Raw genomic sequence first — 22,007 nt, forward strand, 5'->3', positions numbered from 1 at the left:
TATTTCATAATCCTGGTTAGATGCCTTCTGTGTAGCATTGGGTGGTGTGCGGAAACTCAAACAAATGCAATAGTTATAAAAAAACACTGGAGAAAAGTAGAAAAGCAGCACTGAACAAACTAGCTGCTAAAGCTGAGGCCAAACAAAACCAGGTTTTATGCTAGGCAGGGGCAGGGATTACAAAAACTCAGCAGGAGGTTCATTTTCATAGCTCTAGGGTGACTTATGTAAAGCTCTGCAATCTGAGTGTGATGCTTATGTCATTCTGTATAGGATGGCACTCATTTCTATAGAACACTTGTTCTTGCAAATTCCTGAGTGAACCGACCTTGGCTGAGATCCTGTTGAGAGTCTTATGCTCATGGGCGTAATGTCACTGTCCTGCTGCAGTTTTAGGGAGGTACTAAAAAGGATCTAAAAAAAGACTTCTCTTTCTTGAAAAAGGACCTCTGAGCAACCTCCCTGAGATAACAATCCAGGATTCAGTGGATGGACCAGACAACTAAAAATAGTGTGAAACTGAAACAAACGTTTATAGCATAGATATCTTTTTAAATCAAATGGAGCAGGGGCAGGGGGAAAGAAGGAAGCAATCAGTGGCCATTTTGACACAAATGATTAATCTGAGTATAAATTTTTGCAATATCAGTCCATCTTAAGATCTAATGATAGAGGAGATTATCACATTGGGGGTCATTTCCATTCCTTTTGCATTTGCGTAATCAGGGAAGCATACCAGAATTTTGACATGCCATTCTATGCTTTTCACAATACAAGATTGAATTGATTCAAACACACACAAGAGAGAGATGGCAGTTCCGCCAAACATTAGCTAACTGTTTAACAATTGTCTTAAATATAGCTACCTGCATTCACTTTTTAAACAGGCAAAGGGAAATATCTCCATCCACTTCAATCACTTGGGCTACTGAATGCAGGACATAGTGAGATGGCCTTCTGCACTTCCATGTCCCAGAAAATGAAGCGATATTGGTGCTTATTAACAGGAGTTTCTCCTTAATTATTTTGCTCTTTGTTATTTTATTAATACAGAATCATGAATCCAACGTAGATCTCAAACACGTTGATCACCGGATACTCTTGATATGTGGGACAGTCTTCACTCATAAATGTGTAATCCTGCTATCATTCCATTTTGAGGAACCCCCCACTGGGAGATGTGGGGGGGGTAACGGGGGGGTGTAAAATGTAATCTTTACAGAAATATGCAATGGGACTCAAAGAACTGTGTGCAATGTACCTTTGTGCATGTGTGAAAGCACTACTTTACTGCTAAGAAACCCATCCTTAAAGTGAGGAATGGTAAATATGTACCTAAGAATCCTTAAGCAATATCTAAGGCCTATCTGGAAACAATGGCGGGTTACAGACTGCCTGTTTGGGTGGGCCGCACCCGCCCCTTTCCCCAGTGTTCGGGGCCTCAGCTGCCAGACCGCAGCCTACGAGGCCCCGATCCGCCGCTTTCCAGGCTGCGGGGGAGGTGGCAAAAGCCGCTTGCCCCAGCCTGAAAAGGGGTGTCCTAGGGCTTCAAGTCCCAGGACACCCCGCCCGGCGGGAAAGGATGAGAAAGGGCGCTTGGCCCCTTTCTCCCTTGCTTCGCTGGGTGCAGCCGTCTGAAGGCTGCGCCAGAGATGCAAGCGTGCTGCAAACCAGGAAGGAGCTCCGAAACGGAGCTCCTTCCTGGTCCACCGCAAAAAGGCGCACTAAGCGCTGGCACCGGACTGAGACGTCACAGTCCGCGCGTCCCCGTATAGAGTCGGTGGTCGTGACATCTGTCTGGCAGCCCCCATGGGGGGGAGCTGCCATTTTGTACGGACTCAGTCCGTACTAGGGTATGGGGTGCAGAAGCACCCACCTTTCTAACCCTAGTACGGCGACTCGTACTGTTTCATGGCGGTTTGTTTTGTACCCCACCAATGATATGCCAGTTTCTGTATATGGGATTCTTATGTTTATTATCACTGTACCACTATTAAACCTCCTTTAATGGTTGAGATCTTAAATTTGAACCATTAATTAATGAATGCAAACACAAGTTATGAATGACCTAAAGAACTAACCCCACAGAATTCACCTTAACTGCAAGAAAGCCTGTCTGTGACAGAAGTCTGAAGTATGGGCAATGATTTGCTTCAGTACAACACAGCTAGCCCCCCTCCACTCTTATCACATGAGGACTTACGCGCTGGTAATAGTACCCAAACATTGCCCAAATGCTTCCAGAAACGGAGGTGAGATCGTCCATCGCATTTCTGAACGTCATGATACACTCTCGTTCTTTGTTTGATCATCATTCGCGGAGAAGCATTTTTGTATAAGGGCCTTCTTTTATAACGGGATCTTCTGTTATTACAAAAATCTTCTCCGTGAATGCTGGTCGATGGAGAAGAACAGCAGAATGCCTCAATTACGTTTCAGAAGCACGTGGACAATCCCACCTCTGCTCTTTGGAGCACTTGGAAGTTTGGGCTACAATTACTGTGTGGTAAATCCCTTGTGTGATAGAGATCCAATGAGGAACACTAACTGTAAATCAGGTGCCAACCATTATTCTTATTCAGTCATAGTCCACATTTTTCATGGTACTGGAATTTTAGCAGTTTTCAAAAAATATTAAAACAATACAGATTTTTAAATATTTTTAAAATTCTCTGTAAAAGAAAATATATATGTAATGCAAATGAACATGTACAGATTAAAATAATTTAACTGTGTGTGTGTGTGCATGCACACATGCCCCTTCAGGTTGTTCCGTCAACTTATGGTGACCCCATGAAATTCGTATTGGTTTTTTTAATGCAAGGAATCCCTCATTTTCGTCCTCTTCCTACAGCACCTGATATTCATCACAGTTTCCCATCCAAGTACTAGCCAGCGGCTGATATGGTTAGTTTAAAAACACACATTGCCTTTAGGTATTAGACTAGAAGTTCTATAGGATACAATTTAAATGTTCATGAACGTTGTGAATATTAATATAGTTGTGGGCCATAGAAAATCATTAACTTTATTCATACCTCTGCTTGGAGTTTCTTTGCTAGAAAACCTTAGTTCAGGTCATTGCTTGTATGTCCAAGAAGATTAACTTGTCGCCCTATGTTTTTTGGTACTTCATTTCTAACATTACCTTATGTTGGTTATCCGCCTGCCCAGGAGATGTTTTGTTTATACAATGCAGAGAATGCAAGGGGCATTGCTGAGAAAGAATGGCAGATATCACATTGAGAATGAGTATGTAAATATACCTTGATGTTGGAGGTGACATTATTAAAAACTATAATATTGCTGCAGCAGTAGATGGCGACGACTTGGCATCTGAATTGTGGCATGGTCTTATTCCCGTATTGTTCATCCATGTTGCTGTTTAGGTAGGAACTCCTTTCAGGTGAGAGGCTGATCTAAAGCATTCAAAAGCTTGCCACCCAGATTGTTCAGCTCATTGATAATAGTCTCCATAAACCTACAAGTGACAACTATTGGTTGTGGTCCTTTCTGATTTTAGTCTGTCTTGTTATAGATTGTTCTGTGCACCCATCTTGTTCTTGCTGATTTTTATTTCCTTCAGGGATGGACAGCACTATGAAGAATGCTTTTAGTAATCCCTGAGTTCTGCCTTCCTGTCTTTGTGGTGGCCTGATTAGATGTGGTTGGCTATAAAACAATAGTTGTGCAGTGTTTTTACTGGGTGGAAACTAAAAACATGCAAGTATGTGTCCAATCATCCAAATGCGCTAAACTAATAGACTGTCAGATGTACCTGTGGTGTGATTCTTCAGGCTTAGGTTAGTGAAGGGGGGTAAAAGTGTTGACATTCTCCAGTGTCCTTTTCATTAGGCAAGCTGGAGATATTTCTGGATATAGGAACTGAGGAATATGTTTCAGATTCAACTAAAGATATTGTATACTGTATTCCATGTTCATAGCCTGCCATTAACTTGTGTATATGCTACTTCCAAAAATGAAGTAGTCATGTAGCAAGCAATAAAATGACAGCGTTTGGTGGTTAAGTGTCCTGTGGCCCATTCAAAATGTTACTATGGTGTCTCATCATTTTCTTTGGGAAAATTGGTATACCAAGATTCTGCATCCATAATGGCTAGGATGGATAGTCTGTGCGGTTGGATGCTATATATTTTTTTTGTTTTTTATTTTATATACCGCTATTCCAAAGATCATAGCGGTGAACAGCAAGTAAAACTAATTAGCAAGTAGCTAATTGCCCCCAAGTCTGGGTACTCATGTTAGCATCGGAAGGATGCAAGCCTGAGTCGAGCTTGGGCCCTTTTGCTGGTCTTGAACTCGCCAACCTTGGTTTTGATGAATGGCTGCAGTACATGCTTAACCACTGCACCACCAGGGCCCTCTATTCCACCCATCCTATCAAAAATCTTGAGAGGATGGTGATCAGCCATGAACAGCCAGCAGCCCTGCTCTAAAGATCTGAGAAAACGAGGTAACAGAATGCAATAATTTTTTGGAATTGGGAAATGATGACAATTAGTCCGTTTCAATATTTAAGCCTATAACTCTCCCCATGCTGGTTGGGGGACCAAAATGCTAACATGGGATGCCTAAAACCCTAATACAAAGAAAATGCATGAGGAAGATAAAAAAAATAAATTAAAATAAAAACATCAATCCTTAAAAATGCTAAAGCATAGCCCAAATCTAAATGTTGTTCCCAAAAAAGAATAAATTATTAAAATTAATAACATGTATAAACTGTTGACTTACCAGCTTCTCTTTGATTCAGTGAGGTTATTCATTTGTGAACTATTCTTGCTTTAGTTCTAGAAACTAGAAAACCATAGTACTAAAATCCAGATATTATGGTGGGAGGTCACTTCTGAGTGAATGTCGAGGAAATGTGGGAGTAGATAAGATAGTGTAAGTGAACATAATACAATATGTAAGGAGTGATTAGATCTTTAATGTTAGGTGATTCACCTGCCACTTTCACATGAATTCATTTACACAGCGAGAAAAAAAGATTAATGGGTGTCTACTCAACAAATTATTAATCCATGTAAGCATCTGTATACCAGGCTTTCCATAAAACAAACAAATGTGTGAAAGGTCAATATTATTACTAGTTTTTTAACCCTCTGTTCTTTAGAGATTTAGTAAAATACACAGTAGAAAAGAATCAGTTACACTGGTATAGCAGTTCTTATAGAAAAGAATACAATATATTTGCAAAAGAAAAAAAATTACTTGTCATAGCACACCATGTTCTTAGAATATCTAAAACAGGTGAAGAAAGAAGGGTGAGAAGAACACATATTCTGGGTGGAAATCTCTTCAGTTTACTTATTATGCATAGGGAAGGTCCCCCCCCCCCTGTGAAAGAACAACACTTCAGCATGTGAAAAATAGAATCCTCCAATGCTGCCAAGGTCAGCAAGACCAAGAAATTTGCTTTAAAGCACTGATAAAGAAAATGAAAGCTGCCAAGGATGGATGCATTATGTCACTACTCCCTGGAGAAATTATCCTGAGCAAGCTGTTCTAACTGCTTTCCAGACTAAAACACAACACTTTTCTCCCTTAGGAGGAGTTTTTTATTGAAATTTGACAGCAAGCATTTGGAAACTTTTTAAAAGAAATTAGCTATGGTTACATTTCCAGAGCCTAAAAGTAGTGAATTACTCTTATAGTGGATTTTTTTGTGCATAACTCTTACTTTACAAAAAATCTAGCGATCCATCAATTGATCAATCAGTCTATTCAGAGACAGCGTATTGGTCATGCAGCAAAACTAAGCAAACTCCAAAAACAAAAACAACAAAAAAAAACATCATTATACTGCCAAGCAGAATGGCAAAAAACTACCACCATTGTCAATTTTCTTCCCCTAAAATGACTTTTAAAATTCATGTCTGATGAAGGCACCTTTGAGCTTTAAACTTGCATAATGTATGTTTTGCCTTGTGTTGGCTTAATAAAGGTATCACTGCACAGTCTTTGTTTCTTGGGAGATGAGATTTTGTGATTTTTAATTTAAAGGCCTAATATCCATGATCTCATCTGATCTGGAAGCTAAGCAGGGTCAGCCCGGTTAGCACTTGGATGGGAGGCTACCAGGGAATACCAGGTGCTTCATCTGCTAAATCTCTGATTGGCAGTGGCAAACTCCTCGAATATTCCTGCCTGAGAATCTTGTAAAATTCATTGGCATTGCCATAAATTGACAGACAACTTTAAGGTGCTCGCGCACACACACCACCCAACACACACACAATGCTTACCGTTTTAAATACTAATTGCTTTTAGTTATTAAAATATAAGGTTTTTTAAACTCCGGTTAGAGGGGAAGAAAGACTGAATGAGTGTAAATATTATGTCCAATTCAGGGTTTTGGCCTTGCATCACATAAACAATGCTCGTGATTCAGTGGCAATTCAGAGTAAATAGCCATGTAGACAAGCCCTGAATATCCCAATGTCTACGTGCTGGCCTGTGAACCAAACCATTCTCTCGCATCTAGAGATTGGTGAACAGAGGACATGGCGCAGCTGGATATGCTGTAACTTAATGTTTTCTAGTTACAGGTTGTGGTGCACTACAAAGAGGATGTCCAACATTTCAGGTCTTGCCTGTGCTGCAGTTACCAGGTACTATACAAGAGAGGTTATCCAGTGTATAGGTGCAGTTGCTAATGGGACTCAGTTATCCCTTTGTTATGGGACAATAACTTCTTAACTCCCATGCTGAGCGCAAGCTATAATACAGCAGGCAAAAGACCTGTTCATACCAGATTTTGTGTGTATGTGTTGTGTGGCTTCAAGTCGTTTTTGATTATGGTGCCTTAGGTGAACCGATCTGGGGTTTCTTGGCAAGATTTGTTCAGAGAGGCTTACCATTGCCTTCCCCTGAGGCTGAGAACATGTGACTTACCCAGGCATCCAGTGGGTTTCCATGCCAAGCTGGGAATTGAACTCTGGCCTCCAGAGTTGGAGTCCAACCACTCTACCAAACTGTTGCTATACCAGATTGACACTTCCTTATAAATCTGAGACTACATCTATACTGCATAATAATGCAGTTGAGACCAACTGCCCTGGCTCAATACAATGGAATTCTGGGATTTGTATTTTGTGAAATATTCGTTTTCTCTGTCAGAGAGCTCTGGTGCGCACAACAAATTACAAATCCCAGGTTCCTTAGGATGGAGCCATGACTGTTTAAAGCAGGGCAAACTGTTTTAATTCTGCAGTGTGCAACAGCCACAAGGAGTATTGGGATTTTTTTAAAAAGAAAATGCAATTTCTCAGATCCTTACACTGGATTATGAACATTAAAAAGACAGAAGGGATCCCCTAGCATCTTGAAACTATCTGGAAGAAGACATTTCTGGCTTTCATGGGTGAGTCCATATCATGGGCATAGATGGCTTGGCAGATGATAAAGTGGATCATGCCCATGAAAGGTTTGCTAGATTTTCTTCTTCCTAATTGTCTCAAATGTGCTACTTGTTTTCTTTATGTCTTTTCTCACTACAACAGGCTATCACAGCTAGCTCTTGCATACAAGCAAGATTGTTTCCGTGTTCCATCTTCACAGCTATGTCGCTGTCCACATTCCTGTTCCAATTTTGGAGAAAGCTATGTTTTGAGACTATTGCTCCCACAGTCCACCACTCAGAAGATCACCAGTCATGCAACCTTGGAATTCTGGGTTTTCTGGGATCTGATTCCCAACACATTAATTTCCCAAGCTCTGCCATAGGCTCTCAGCCCTGAAATCTACTTGTTCACTAGTATAAGTGTAAAGGAGATGCATGCTTGCTTTAAGACGTCTCATTTGCAGCTGGAACCCCTAGTTCCCAGGGTTAAGCCATGGCTGGGGGAGAGAGCCTAGAACATATGAAGAGATTTTTCTCAACCGCAGAAGGCCAGGATGTCTTATCCCTGCTTTCCTTAAACAGCAGAGAAAAACATTCTTATGCACTCAGGTTTTTTCATCTGAGAAGGGCTGGCTTTAAATGGTATAATTCAGATTTAACCGTCAAATTTATTATAAGCTGTTATATTTAAGATTCAGATAATGTTAAGGACCTGTATAGGGATTTTAAAAAATAGATTTTAAAGTTCAATGAAAAATGTTTTCCATTTTAATGTTTAATTTTTAAAAACAATATATTTTGTCCAATTATATTCCATTTATTTATTATTATTATTATTATATTTAGGTTGAAGGTTTAATGGCCAGCATCCATAGTTTTTTGTGGGTTTTTTGGGCTATGTGTCCATGTCTAGAAGAGTTTTTTCAGACGTTTGAGTCTGTGGGTCATTTCAAGAGAATGCTTTCCTGCCTTTCCAGGTTACACAATATATCTACACATGCCCTTTAGCCAGACATTCTCTGAGATGCCAGCCACAAAGATGATGAGATGATGATGATGATGATGATGATGATGATGATGATGATGAGATGATGATGATAACAGGATCTCATTTAGATGAAAAACAATAACTGGGTGGGGGGGGTTGTGGTGTGTCGGGGGGGGGGGGGTGGGGTTGTGGGGGGGGGGGTGGGGGTGTGGGGGGGGATGTTGAGGGGGGGGGGTGGTTGGTGCTGGAGTGGGGGTGGTGGGGGGTGGGGTGGGGCTTTTGGGGGGGGGGGGGGCGTGGGAGTGGGCGGGGGGGGTGCGGGGTGGGGGGGGTGGGGTGGTGGTGTGGTGGGGGGTTGGGGGGTTGTGGGGGGGTGGGGTTGGGGGGGTGGCGCTGGTGGGGTGGGTGGGTGTGGGGGGGGTGGGGGTGTTGGGGGGGGGCGGGGGGGGGGTGGGGGGGGGGGTTTGGGGGGTGGGGGGGGGGGGGGGTGGTGGGGTGGGGGTGTGTGGGGGGGGGAGGGTCGTGGGGGTGGGGTGGGGGGGGGGTGTGGGTTGTTGGGGGGTGGTGTGTTGGGGGTGGGGGGGGGGGTTGGTGTTTGTGGGGGGTGTGGCGTTTGTGGGGGGGGGGGTTGGGGGGGGGGGGGGGTGTGGGGCTTGCGGGGGGGGGGGGGGTGGGTACGGGGTGGGGGTTGGGGGGGGTCTGGGGTTTTGGTTTGGGGGGTTTGGGGGGTGGGGGGGTTGTGGGAGGGGGTGGGTGTGGGGGGGGTGGTGTTGTCGTGGGGGGGGTGGGGGGTGTGGGGGTGGGGAGGTTTGTTGGGGGGGGGTTGGGTTTTGGGGGGTGGTTGTTTTTGTTTGGGTGAATACAGGCGGCTTACAACAGAGGGGATTAATAGACGGATCCTTGCCCTCAGGCTTACATTTAAAAAGGAACGACATGACACAAAACGGAGAAGGGAATGTTGGGGGGGGATCAGGTCCAGCATCTTCTCTCCCTCTGAGGCTGTACCAAGGCAGAGATGCACGGAGGAAAGGGCTTTTTCTTCATCGAACGCAGGGCCGATGGCTTGGCCGTCTGTTAATTCCCTCCAGGCCAAAAGCTAAAAGTTGGAAGGAGGGCGGGGAGGGCTTTCCTCTCAAGCCTCCATTCCAGGCCGAAGGACCCAGTTGGAAGGAGGGAGGGGAGGGCTCTTCTCTTCAAGACGATTTGGCATTGGGACGTACTTTCACTCCCTCCTAAGGCCAGAAGATTGACGTTGGAAGGAGGGAGGGGGTAGAGGCTCTCCCTTCAGGCCCGATGGCGTTGGGCCTGTCTTTTACTCCCTCCAGGCCAGAAGATGACAGTTGAGGGAGGGCGGGGTATGGTCTTCTTCTTCAGGCACGATGGCATGTCGGGCCGGTTCCTTTCACTCCATCCAGGCCAGAATCTAACAGTTGGTAAGGAGGCGAAGTGAGGGCTCTTCCTCTCAGGCCCGATGGCATTGGGCATGTCCTTTCCTTACTCCCAGGCCAGAAGATGAAAGTTTGGAAGGGAGGGAGGGGAGGAATGGGCTCCAAGGGGCCCTTTCAGCCAAAGGGGAGGGAGGCCGAAGGTAAGGGCTTGGGCACCCGTCCCAGGCCCTTCCCTTCAGCTCTTCCCTTCAGCCAAAAGGGCTGCAAGGGCCGTGGAGGAACCCAGGAGGCGGCAGGCCACTTCTGCGGGCTCCTTCTCGGCCTGTGCGGCCCCAGGCCTCCATCCGGAGAGGCCTGGGGCCAGAAGGGCCCTGGGGGGAGCCTGCGGAGGCAGCATGCCGCTTCCACCGGCTCCATTTCGGACCCAGGCCTCCCTCTGGAGGGAGAGGCCTGGGGCTGCATGGGCTGAGAAGGAGCCCGTGGAAGTCCTCCTCCTCCTCCTCCTCCTCCTCCCCTGGGTGGCGCGCTCAAGAGGAGCCCATCCCCTTTGGCCAGCTGGCCAATGGCTGTCTGGGCAAAGGGGACGAGCTCCTCCGTCCTAGCCCCGCGCGATGACCAGGAGGAGAAAAAGGAGGAGGAGGAGGAGGCCTTGGCGACAGCGGTGGCGGTGGCAGGACCGGGCTGGTCCTCCTCACCCCCACTGCTCTTAAAAGGCCAGGGGCAGCTTGCCCCCGGCCCTTTAAGAGCAGTGGGGGCGAGGAGGACAAGGCTTGCCCTCCTCCTGCCCGCCCCCACGGAAGAAGGGCCGGGGTAGCCTGGAGGCCTCTGAGCCTCCAAGCTGCCCTTGGCCCTTTAAGGGTGGCGGCGAGGAGGAGGATGAAGCCAGGCCTCGTCTTCCTCTTTGCTGCTGCCCTTAAAGGGCCAAGAGCATCTTGGAGGCCCGGAGGAGGAGGAGGAGGAGGAGGAGGAGGCCATGGCGGCAGCGGCAGTGGCAGGACCAGGCTGGGGCCAGTCCTGCTGCCTCTGCGGGCTGCATACGGCCCGCGGGCCGGGGGTTGCCAACCCCTGGCGGCTTATCTGATAATTGCCATGCCTCTACTGGAAAAGTTCTCTTTGTACAAGGAACCTAAACCCAAGACAGTGGTATCCTGCAGGAACTTGCAGGAATTGGAGTCCAGAAGGAGCCTCCGCTCTTAGAAGAAATGGCTGAAATCCAATCCTGCAAGCTGTTGACTGGTCTTCAGCAGCAGATACAGAGGCAGAGCCATTTTCAAACATCCAAGAATGCCATTGCCTCAAGAGGAAAGAAAGAAACAAAGTCCAGAGAAACAAAGGACTTCCTGGGAGACTTTGGGAGCTCCTGCATCAAGCTACCAACTGGAGGCTGTACATAGAAACAGTTGATAACACTGGGTCTCATAGCTTGATCTCATTAGATGTTGGCAATTCTTGAAATTCCTACTTCAGTATTCTACTCTGCTGGGATTTGATTTGTGTCTTTTATTAGATTTTTGGCTTTTGATCACCTACACTAGGCTTCCTTGATTCTCTGGACTTTCTTTGTTGTGGTCATGGCTCTGTTTCTGTGACCCTGACTTCAGATTCTCCTTATCTTATGGGTCTGTTGGTTGAGTTTTCCTTGCACTGACTTGGGACTGCAACTTCGCTATGCAGACTTGCGCATCTGGAACAAGAATAATTGCTGATTTGTTTCCATAGGGATTGAGGACAGCTGGCAGATGCTCCACTAGCAGGGTTAGTTCCAAGCTTTATTTGCTTTTCAGTAGAATATGCTCCAATGTAGATCCAGTGGATAGTGATGTGATCACTGTTTCATTTTCCCAAAATATAATACCTTAGCAGTTCTGCTGTTTTGAGTGAGGGGAACTACCAACACACACACAAACAGAGCTGACACTGAAACCCATTGAGCATGTTTGTTTATGGCATCTGTATACAGTGGTACCCCGGGTTACGAATGTAATTCGTTCCGCGGCGCCGTTCGTAACCCGAAATATTTCGCTAGCCGAAAAAGCCATAGCCGCTAGCGCTGAAAGCCGCTTTTTCGTGCGAAAAAGCACCGAAAAGCACCAAAATTTTTTTCGTAAGCCGGAAAAAAAAAACGTAACCCGGAACAGTTTTTTCCTATTTATTTTTTTCGTATCCCGGAAATTTCGTAACGCGGTGATTTCGTATCCCGGGGTACCACTGTATATTAGTTGCAATGCTATAGAAAGATGTTACAGTGGGATCTGGCCATCCACAGGCTTTCCATCTGCATATTTGAGCATCTGTGGATGGCAAGCCCTGTTGTCCCAAATGGCAGCACATGCATGGCACACTACCAATAAAAACATTGAGGACATATTGCATTGTAGCCAATGTATCCTAATGTGAGCCATTTCACACCACATCTTAGTGCAAGAATGTGATTTATTTGAATTAAACATGTATGAAAAATATTTGCTGAAAAATGGTGGAAAGGACTCTGATCCTTACCACAGGATTCTAGAACTTATAGTGGCAGGGTCAGGTGTCCTGAATAAAATACAGCATGCTGCAGTTTAAAAACTTGATATAACATGGAAATAATAGGGATAGGTACCTACACTATACACTAAAAAAAAAAGCAGTTCAACATGTTGCAGGAAGTTTTTATCCAAAACTAACAATATGAACATATGAAATAAAACCACCCAGGCATGTAAGCTTTTCGTAAGTAAACCTTCTAGAGACCATCTATTGCCAGCTTACACATTTTTTATAATTTTCATTTTTCTGACCTAACTTACAGATTTATGTTGTTGTTGTTTGACATGCTGGGGATGGGGGAAAGAAGGTGGTGAATCCCCTGTTATCTCTGTTTTTCTATTTCTTTGCTTAGTAAAGGATTCTGGAGGCAGCTGCTGTTCACCTTGGCATTTGTAGGCAGAAGAGCCTGGTTTGTAGTGGTTTGAGCACTGCACTATGACTCTAGAAACCAGTGTTCAAATCCCTGGCTGGCTGTGGAAACCCGCTGTGTGATCTTGGCAAGTCACACTTTCTCTGCCTTAGAACAAATCTTGCCAAGAAAATCCGCCTCTGAACAAATCTTGCCAAGAAAATCCCCCAATAGGTTTTTTAAAAATTTATTTATTATGGTATTTATACCCCACTCTTCAGCCCTAAAGATTATCAGAGTGGCTTACAATTATTATATTTTAATTAAACAGTTCCCTGCCCTCAGGCTTACAATCTATAAAACCACACAATACAAAAGGAGAAGGGAATGGTGGTGGGGAAGGGGGTCAGGTCCAGCAATTCTTCTCTCCCTCTGAGGCCTGGACCAAGGCAGATGGACTGGAGGGAGGGCTCTGCTTCTTAAGGATAGGCCCGATGGCACTGAGCCTGTCTTTTCATGCCCTCCCAGGCCAGATGGATGCCATGAAGAGAGGGCTCTGCTTCTTAAGGAAAGGCCCAATAGCATTTGGCCTGTCTTTTCACTCCCTCCTCTTATGGTCACTGTAAGTTGGAAATGACTTGATGACACACAACAGCAAACACAGGGATATAGTAGGATTAGTTATAGTAGCATCTCATTCCTTCTCAGTTCATCTTTATGTCATTGTGCCATCCCAGGAAAAAAGTGGGATATAAATTCCAATAAATAAATAAATAAATACCCATTTTATTACTTGACACTTACACATGGCTGCAACCCAACACTGAAAGTCTGCCTTTCTCCAGCCTCCATTCACCAACCTCCCAGTGCTGCTAAAAGCATCCATCTGGATAGAGGACATTGAGGAAAGAGTGTCTGCTGGGCTTTAACTAACCGCATAGAAAAGACCTTCTTGGTTAACTAAGGTGCGATACAGACTGCCAAAAAGCAGTGTACCAGTGCTGATATTAAGGCTAGGGAGCATGCACCATCTACAAGCTCCCTAACCCTAATACGTACCGCCGGCGGCATAATGGCAAATAGCATGGTGCGGGCTTGATGTTTTCACCCCGCATCAGGATGCTTGTGGCGGCCTAACAGTGGCGCCGGAAGGAGCTCCGAAACTGAACTCCTTCTTGGGGAGCGCCTCGTTCCCGCAGTCACCAAACGGCTGCGGGAACAAAGCCAGGGGAAAGGAGCTGAGCAACCCCTTTCTCTCCTGGCAGCGGCTCCCCAGGGTGCCCTGGGGCATGAGGCCCCAAGGACACCCCTTTTCGGGACCAGGGAGAAGCAGCATTTTGCCGCTTCTCCCTGGTCCGGAAAAGTGCTGGATTGGGACCTTTGGGCTGCCGCTGTGGCTATCCAGGCTCCAATATGTGGCGCAAAGGGGCGGCTGCAGGCATGTATCCAAGGTGTATCAGACAGCTTGAACTGTTAGACCTTGCTTTATAGAACTGGAAGAAGAATAGGAGCTATAGATGTAAAATTTCTGGAAAATCTGAAGCTATCTGGTGGGAGGGGAAAACATTCATCTCCCACTCACATATATTTACTCAAAAATAAGACTTTGCAGTGTTGGATATATCTCATCCCCAGGTAAACATGCATAGGATTCCAGGGTGAAATGTATGAATGCCAAAGCCCTATGCAAGCAAGATTTCACTATTTATCACATATACACACATCTTGCTCCTAACTAGTTCATTCTCATAACCTAGTAGATCAGTCTGAGAAAGAATGACTAGTCTGAGATCATCTAGTCAGTTTTGTAATACTTTAGGGACTCTAAGTGAATCCCTAAGTCCAGAGCTGGAAGGAAATGTTACATGAAATGCAGGAGAATATAAAATTGTCAGTTTTGCCCTTCAATGACTGAACTTCTGTTTTGTGATGATTTTGCTGTACTGATGTCTGTGATCGGATCACCTTCTTTGTATGTTTAAGTCCCCTATGATCAATTTCCAGTAAAATGGTGATGCAGGTGTGCTTGTGATCTGACTATCTCAAAACCAAACCAAACACCGCTTTTGAACAAAAAAAATTACCCAAGGCATTTCACAGAGAGTACTGAAACCAACAGATGAAAGAACAAAGTAAGATACTACGCAGAATTTGTTTTTTCAAAACAACAACAACAAAAAACAGGAACTAAAAACAGAGCCTGACATTCTACTTTAGACTTACGTCTTCATAAATGGCCTTATGTGCTCACAAAATCAAACTGAGTAGTTTCACAATGTCCACATTCACCAGAAGGCTGCCATGAAATTGCAATTAATGTTCATCCGTTGCACAATGGTAAACAGTAGAGTGACTGATGCTCCCTGGCCAAATAGGCACTGAGGTACATCAGGACAATCTCCTGCCATACACATCCAGGCACTGGCTTGGAACTGCCAGAATACAACAAGAGCACCCAATGAAAATCAGAAGTGTTAAATGTGCATCAGAGCACTCTTGCCAGGTCCCAGGTGCACATCTTTGTAATTCACTGACAGAGTTTTGTTGCATTTCTGTAATATAGGTAAAGATTTATAAGATTTGTGACAGAACTCAGACCGTGTTTAATAACAGATAAAAATTTTCAGCCTTTTGAATATGGATGGTTTCATACAGAATGCAAGACAGCCAAAAAAGACCTGGCCAAAAAGATAAGAGAATCTTGCAAAAACCCTTCTAGTGAGAACATGGAAAATTTAACTAATCTTAGACTGAAATATAAAAAATCTCTTAAAAGCCAAGAAAGCTGATCGTACAAAATCACAGTGGCAGGATTTAGAACTTGTGGTAATAGAACGGAAAGAAGACAAATTTTGGGAAATTGTTACTCACGGCTTTAAAAAAGCAAAGAATTTACAGGAAGCCTCAATCACTGCCATTACATGGATTAAATATTTCTCCAATATTTTTCACTCTTCAGAAGCAGTCTGGATGGATAAAGATTCTTCTTCTTCTTCTTCTTCTTCTTCTTCTTCTTCTTCTATTATTATTATTATTATTATTATTATTATTATGCCATAATTACTACATAAATGGGAGATTCCAGGGCATCTGGTCAGAACAACCATGGGACAACTTCTATGTGTACACTGGAGGTGGAGTGCAACCCCTCCCACCCCCAATTTTATGCTACAAGAGATTATGACAGCTATTTTTTTGAAAACCTCAACCCTTCTAGGCTTTTCATACTACCCCTTTTCCATGCTTTAAAAAAGATGAAATGCCTGTTCTGGAAACCCCCTAGGATTGACAAGGAGAAACCTTTTGAAAGAATGGGATTTTCCCATTCTTTTCAAGGTGCGGGAGAAGTCTGGATTGAGTACGGGATGCCATGATCAGATACAGGATGCCTCTTGCTTGGGCAGAAATAAACAGCAACTACCTAAAATAGAGAGATAGCTCAGCAAAGTTCAAGATAGGCATGTGAAGAAACTGTGCAAAAGGAAGAAATGAAAGAATTGGACACTCACTGAATATTATTTATAATGAACAGTTCTTCAGACTTTCAGTGTGATGCATCCAGACAAAGGTGTTAAGGTCAAATGTACATTAGAGTAACATGCCCAGAACATGCAAAGTTTTGGAGGGAGATAACTTCAGTTTTGGAAAATATTTATCATCAGAAAATTAATCAGAGGTTCTAGCTAAATTCACAATTAAAACAATAGCATAGATTGAACATACCCTGGTACAAAAGATATCAACCTTCTTCAACTTTTTAATATTGTGTAAAAGAGTGCATTTGGGGATGTTTAGCCTGGAGAAGAATTAGGAAAGCTGTATCTCCTGCATCATCTTCGGAGATGTTTGAGATGTTGTGGTTCCTATAATTCCTATATTAGCATACCATTCAACATTTCACAGATGAAAACCAGGCCATGTATGGCCAAGCAACAGCACAGCATGGTTAAGATGGCAAAAGTTATTAATGAGAAAGGACTCACAAGCTAGAAGATGATGTAGCTTTTGCCTGAGTCTACTGGGAAGGGTAAGATTCTGTCTTCTCCTCTCCTGTTTTCTTGCTCAGTTAATTGAATGTACTGTAAACTACTTTTGTATTTTTAACTCAATTTTCCTTAACTAAGGCGTGGGACACACCACTAAAAAGGACGGCCTGCCAGCGCCTGTTTTTCCACCGGAGAGCAGCTGCAGCTGCCAAACTGTGTGGTTTCCCGCTGGTGGAAAAAGAGCACACAAAAAGAGGGTTCTTCTCAAGCCACAGCAGTGGCGTAACAAGTGCGCCACTGGCACACTCATTACATAAGCCCTGTGCAGTGCTTTCATAACAATGGTGGCACCCATGTATACAGGGCACCACCATTGTTACGCCATCGTCATGTGCTAAGGTTGAGGGGTATTTGGCAACCTTAGCACGTGATGAGGGCATCACGAACAACCCATCTGTTCCAGGCCTGAAGTAAGCTGAGGACAAAAGATTCCCAGAATAGAACCCGCCATATAACGCTCCCCTCACAGACATATATAAGCGAAGACTCTGCCCACCGTTATTTTATTATCATATTATTGTTTTTAGATTTTATCGTTTGTAATTTTAATGGATAGAATTGTTTAATCCTTTTTTAAGGGGGGAATTGTATATATTGTATTTTTTAAAGGCTGTATGCCACTTTGATTGTGGTAACAAAAAGTGGGATATAAATTAAAGTTTATTTATTTATTAATTTATTTATTTGTTTGAAGTGGTAAGAAAGAGAAACTGGGACATTTAAAGCAGCTGAAAAAGGGCAATGACAAAGGATTAACTGGGACTGAGCCTGCCAGATCAGGACTGTTGAATAGTGTATGTGGAACAGGTGAACTCAACGTTCCCTACCAAGTTGACAACTGTATGATTTTTCAATGATTTCCCTAAAGGTACAGAAGCCCTATCTGTCTTTGCATCTGGTTACTCTAATCTAATACAAGATGAGAAATTATTTGAGATTTTTGTTCCAAAAAGAGTATTTTTAATTATTTCATTTGATTTTATACTATTATCATCATCATTATTTTAGTTTTACTATTGATTTAGCTCCAACTTCAGAGCTTGGGGAAATCTGCCTGCCTAGCTCTGATGCTCTCCCTTCTCTCAAAATACTATCCCTATCCAGCATTCATGTTTGCTTTATTTTAACAATTTTAATTGTATTGTTTATTATAGTTATTTTGGGTTTATGGTGGATGGGTGGGTGGGTTTATGGGAGATTTTATTATATTGTATTTATATTTTAATGTTGTAAGCCACCTCGATCTCATTGGAGAGGCAGGGTATATATAAAATTATTATTATTACAAACCACACATCCCTTTTATTACCTTTTAGTGGTGGCATAAGCAAAAAGGCATGTGGCTACTCCATGAAAACCTGGATTAGAGTGTGCTGTAGTGATTGGGAACCTGGAGCATATAAAGATTTTTCTCTCTTCTTCTTCTGAGTATTGCTGCAGCAGATTGTCAGATGTTAGCTAATTCAACCCCAGTACACTATAAAGTACTGTATGTGTATATCTTTATGTTATTTGAGGATCCCTCTGGACTACTGGAGAGAGAATAAAAACATCCTGTAACTTTTACAACAGTCTTTTTACCCTCTCTTTGTTTCCTACTGAAGAAATGTGTTCTTCACTTCAGACACACAGGTGACATAAGCGAAGTTAGACTTGAATAAAAACAAAGGCCCCAAAGCTAAGTGTCTGACAAAAAGGATCACACAGTACCATGCCTTAGATCTTCTTCACATTGTGACAAATGTCTGGGGCATGCACATTCACTGAAACAGTTCAAAGCATATGGAATAAATTAGTCCGCAGTGCCACAAGTCCATTATCTTTTATTAATTTATTTTGTTTTAGAGCTCACACTGTAGACAACTCCTCTTCAACAAATATGTATTAACCACTATTGCCATGCTGTATGGGGGGAAACAGCAGTTCATAAAGGTCTATATTTTTTTTTCATTTTTCATTTTTAAGTTCAAAATGCAATGAACACAAAAAGTAAGACAGCAAAACTTCAAACATGTATCAACATCAAAGGCTATTATAACCAAAAACCATAGAAAACGCACTGGCTGTTATTCTATTATGTAGTAACATTGCTGTAAACCAGCTTAGGATCCCATAAAGTTGAATTAAGCCATTGAGAAACAGAGAGAAGGACTGGATCATGGCTTTCGCGCAACTTCCGGCCCCTTAGGATACCTGCATCATTTAAACAGCATACCTCCAAACAGCTTTATTTTGGAACTGTCTGTTCAGGCCCATAGTTACATCACTGTAAAGTTATGAATCACAGGATGTAACTACACTACAGAATTAACAATAAAGTGGTATGTTGCCATATTGTAAAACAAGGTAATCAATTGTTAAATGATAATGAAAACATCATTCCACATATCTGCACAGGACTGTGGGGGAGGGCATGGTGGAATATATCAAATAAATAAAAGGTAGCCCTGTGCCATAAAAGTTATCAGTTTTGTGTACCATTTTCAATTGTATCAATTTAGAGGACATCTTCTCTATACTTAAAGGGAAACCATGGGGATTTTTCCAGTTCATTGCCAATGGGAGACAAGCTGCGGTACACATACAGATGATAAGGTCTTTATGTTTCAAGAACCTCTTTTCATCACAGAATACTCATAATACTGATGTTCTGTTGTGCTATTATCATAATCCTTGGTTAGCTGCCTTTCTGTGTAGCATTCCGGGTGGTGTGCAGGAAATCAAACAAATGCAATAGTTATAAAAAACAACATGGAGAAAAGTAGAAAAGCAGCACTGAACAAACTAGCTGATAAAGCTGAAGGCCAAACAAAAACCAGGTTTTATGCTAGGCAAGGGGGCAGGGATTACAAAACTCAGCAGGAGGTTCATTTCATAGCCTTAGGGTGACTTATGTAAAAGCTCTGCATCTGAGTGTGATGCTTATGTCATTCTGTATAGATGGCACTCAGTTCTATAGAACACTTGTTCTTTGCAAATTCCTGATGTGAACAGACCTTGGCTGAGATCCTGTTGAGAGTCTTTATGCTTCATGGGCGTAATGTCACTGTCATGCTGCAGTTTAGGGAAGTGTACTAAAAAAGGATCTAAAAAAAGACTTCTCTCTCTGAAAAAAGACCTCTGAGCACCTCCCTAGATAACAAATCCCAGGATTCAGTAGGATGAGACCATGACAACTAAAAATAGTGTGAAACTGAAACAACGTTATAGCATAGATATCTTTTTAAATCAATGGGAAGCAGGGGGCAGGGGAAAGAAAGGAAGCAATCAAGTGGCAATTTTGACACAAACTGATTAATCTGAGTATAAATTTTTGCAGATATCAGTCCACTTCTTAAGATCTAATGATAGAGGAGATTATCACATTGGGGTCATTTCCATTCCTTTTGCATTTGTGTAATCAGGGGAAGCATACCAGAATTTTGACATGCCATTCTATGCGTTTTCACAATAACAAGATTGAATTGATTCAAACACACACAAGAGAGAGATGGCAGTTCCGCAAACATTAGCTAACTGTTTAACAAATTGTTATAATATAGCTACATGCATGCACTTTTTAAACAGGCAAAGGGAATAATCTCCATCCACTTCAATCACTTGGGCTACTAAATAGCAGGAGCATAGTGAGATGGCCTTCTGCACTTCCATGTCCCAGAAAATGAAGCGATATTGGTGCTTTATTAACAGGAGTTTCTCATTAATTATTTTGCTTTGTTATTATTATTAATACAGAATCATGAATCAAGAATGATCTGCAAACACATTGATCACAGGATACTCTTGATATTGTGTGACAGTCTTCACTCATAAATGTGTTAATCCTGCTATCATTCCATTTTTGAAGGAACCCCCACGGGGAGATGGGGGGGGGGGGGGTAAAAGTGTAATACTGTACAGAAATATGCAAATTGGGACTCAAAGAAATGTGTGCAATGATACCTTCTGTGCATGTGTGAAAGCAATACTTACTGCTAAGGAAACCAATCCTTAAAGTTGAAGGAATGATAAAGTGATACCTAAGAATCCTTAAGCAATATCTAAGGCAATATCTGAGAAAACAATGGCGGGTTACAGACTGCCTGTTTGGGGTGGGCCGCACCCGCCCCTTTCCCCAGTGTATCGGGGCCTCAGCTGCCAGACCGGCAGCCTACGAGGCCCCGATCCGCCGCTTTCCAGGCTGCGGGGAAGTGGCAAAAGGCCGCTTCCCCGCAGCCTGAAAAGGGGTGTCCTTAGGGCTTCAAGTCCCAAGGACACCCCGCAGCGGCGGGAAGGATGAGAAAGGGGCCGCTTGGCCCCTTTCTCCCTTGCTTTGCTGGGTGCAGCCGTCTGAAGGCTGCGCCCAGAGATGCAAAGCGGTGCTGCAAACCAGGAAGGAGCTCCGAAACGGAGCTCCTTCCTGGTCCACGCAAACGGCGCACTAAGCGCCTTGGCACGGACTGATGACGTCACATCCGCGCCGCCCCGTATAGAGTCGGCGCGGTCGTGACATCGTCATGGCAGCCTCCATGTGGAAGGGGAGCTGCCATTTTGTACGGACTCAGTCCGTACTAGGGTTAGGGGGTGCAGAAGCACCGCACCTTCCTAACACTAGTACGGACTGACTCTGTACTTTCATGGCGGTTTGTAACCCACCAATGAATGCCAGTTCTCTGTATATGGGAAATTCTTATGTATTATTATCCCTACCACTATTAAACCTCCTTATTAATGGTTGAGATCTTAAATTTGAACCATTAATTAATGAATGCAAACACAGTTATGAATGACCTAAAGAACTAACCCCACAGAATTCACCTTTAACTCAAGAAAGCCTGTCCATGTGACAGAAGTCTGAAGTATGGGCAAGTGATTTGCTTCAGTACAACACAGCTAGCCCCCTCCCACTCTTATCACATGAGGGACTTACCGCATGGTAATCGTAACCCAAACATTGCCCAAATGCTCCAGAAGCACGGAGGTGAGATCGTCCATCGCATTTCTGAAACGTCACTGATACACTCTCGTTCTTCTGTTGATCAATCATTCGCGGAGAAGCCATTTTTGTAATAATGGGACCTTCTGTTATTATAACGGGATCTTCTGTTATTACAAAAATATCTTCTCCGTGAATGACTGGTCGATGGAAGAACAGCAGAATGCCTCAATTACGTTTCAGAAGCACGATGGACAATCCCACCTCTGCTCTTTTGGAGCACTTGGGCAATGTTTGGGCTACAATTACTGTGTGGTAAATCCCTTGTGTGATAGAGTCCAATGAAAGGAAACATAACTGTAAATCAGGATGCCAACCATTATGCTTTATTCAGTCATAGTCCACATTTTTCATGGTACTGGA

The 22,007-nt window shown here is 43.4% G+C and overlaps 1 pseudogene; it reads left to right on the top strand.

The window, feature by feature from the left end:
• Window positions 1–21,834: 21,834 nt before the first annotated feature.
• Window positions 21,835–22,007, top strand: part of LOC121928137 — a 33,011-nt pseudogene continuing 32,838 nt past the window's right edge.

Source organism: Sceloporus undulatus, chromosome 4 (assembly GCF_019175285.1).
Source record: "Sceloporus undulatus isolate JIND9_A2432 ecotype Alabama chromosome 4, SceUnd_v1.1, whole genome shotgun sequence".
Taxonomy (NCBI): Eukaryota; Metazoa; Chordata; class Lepidosauria; order Squamata; family Phrynosomatidae; genus Sceloporus; species Sceloporus undulatus.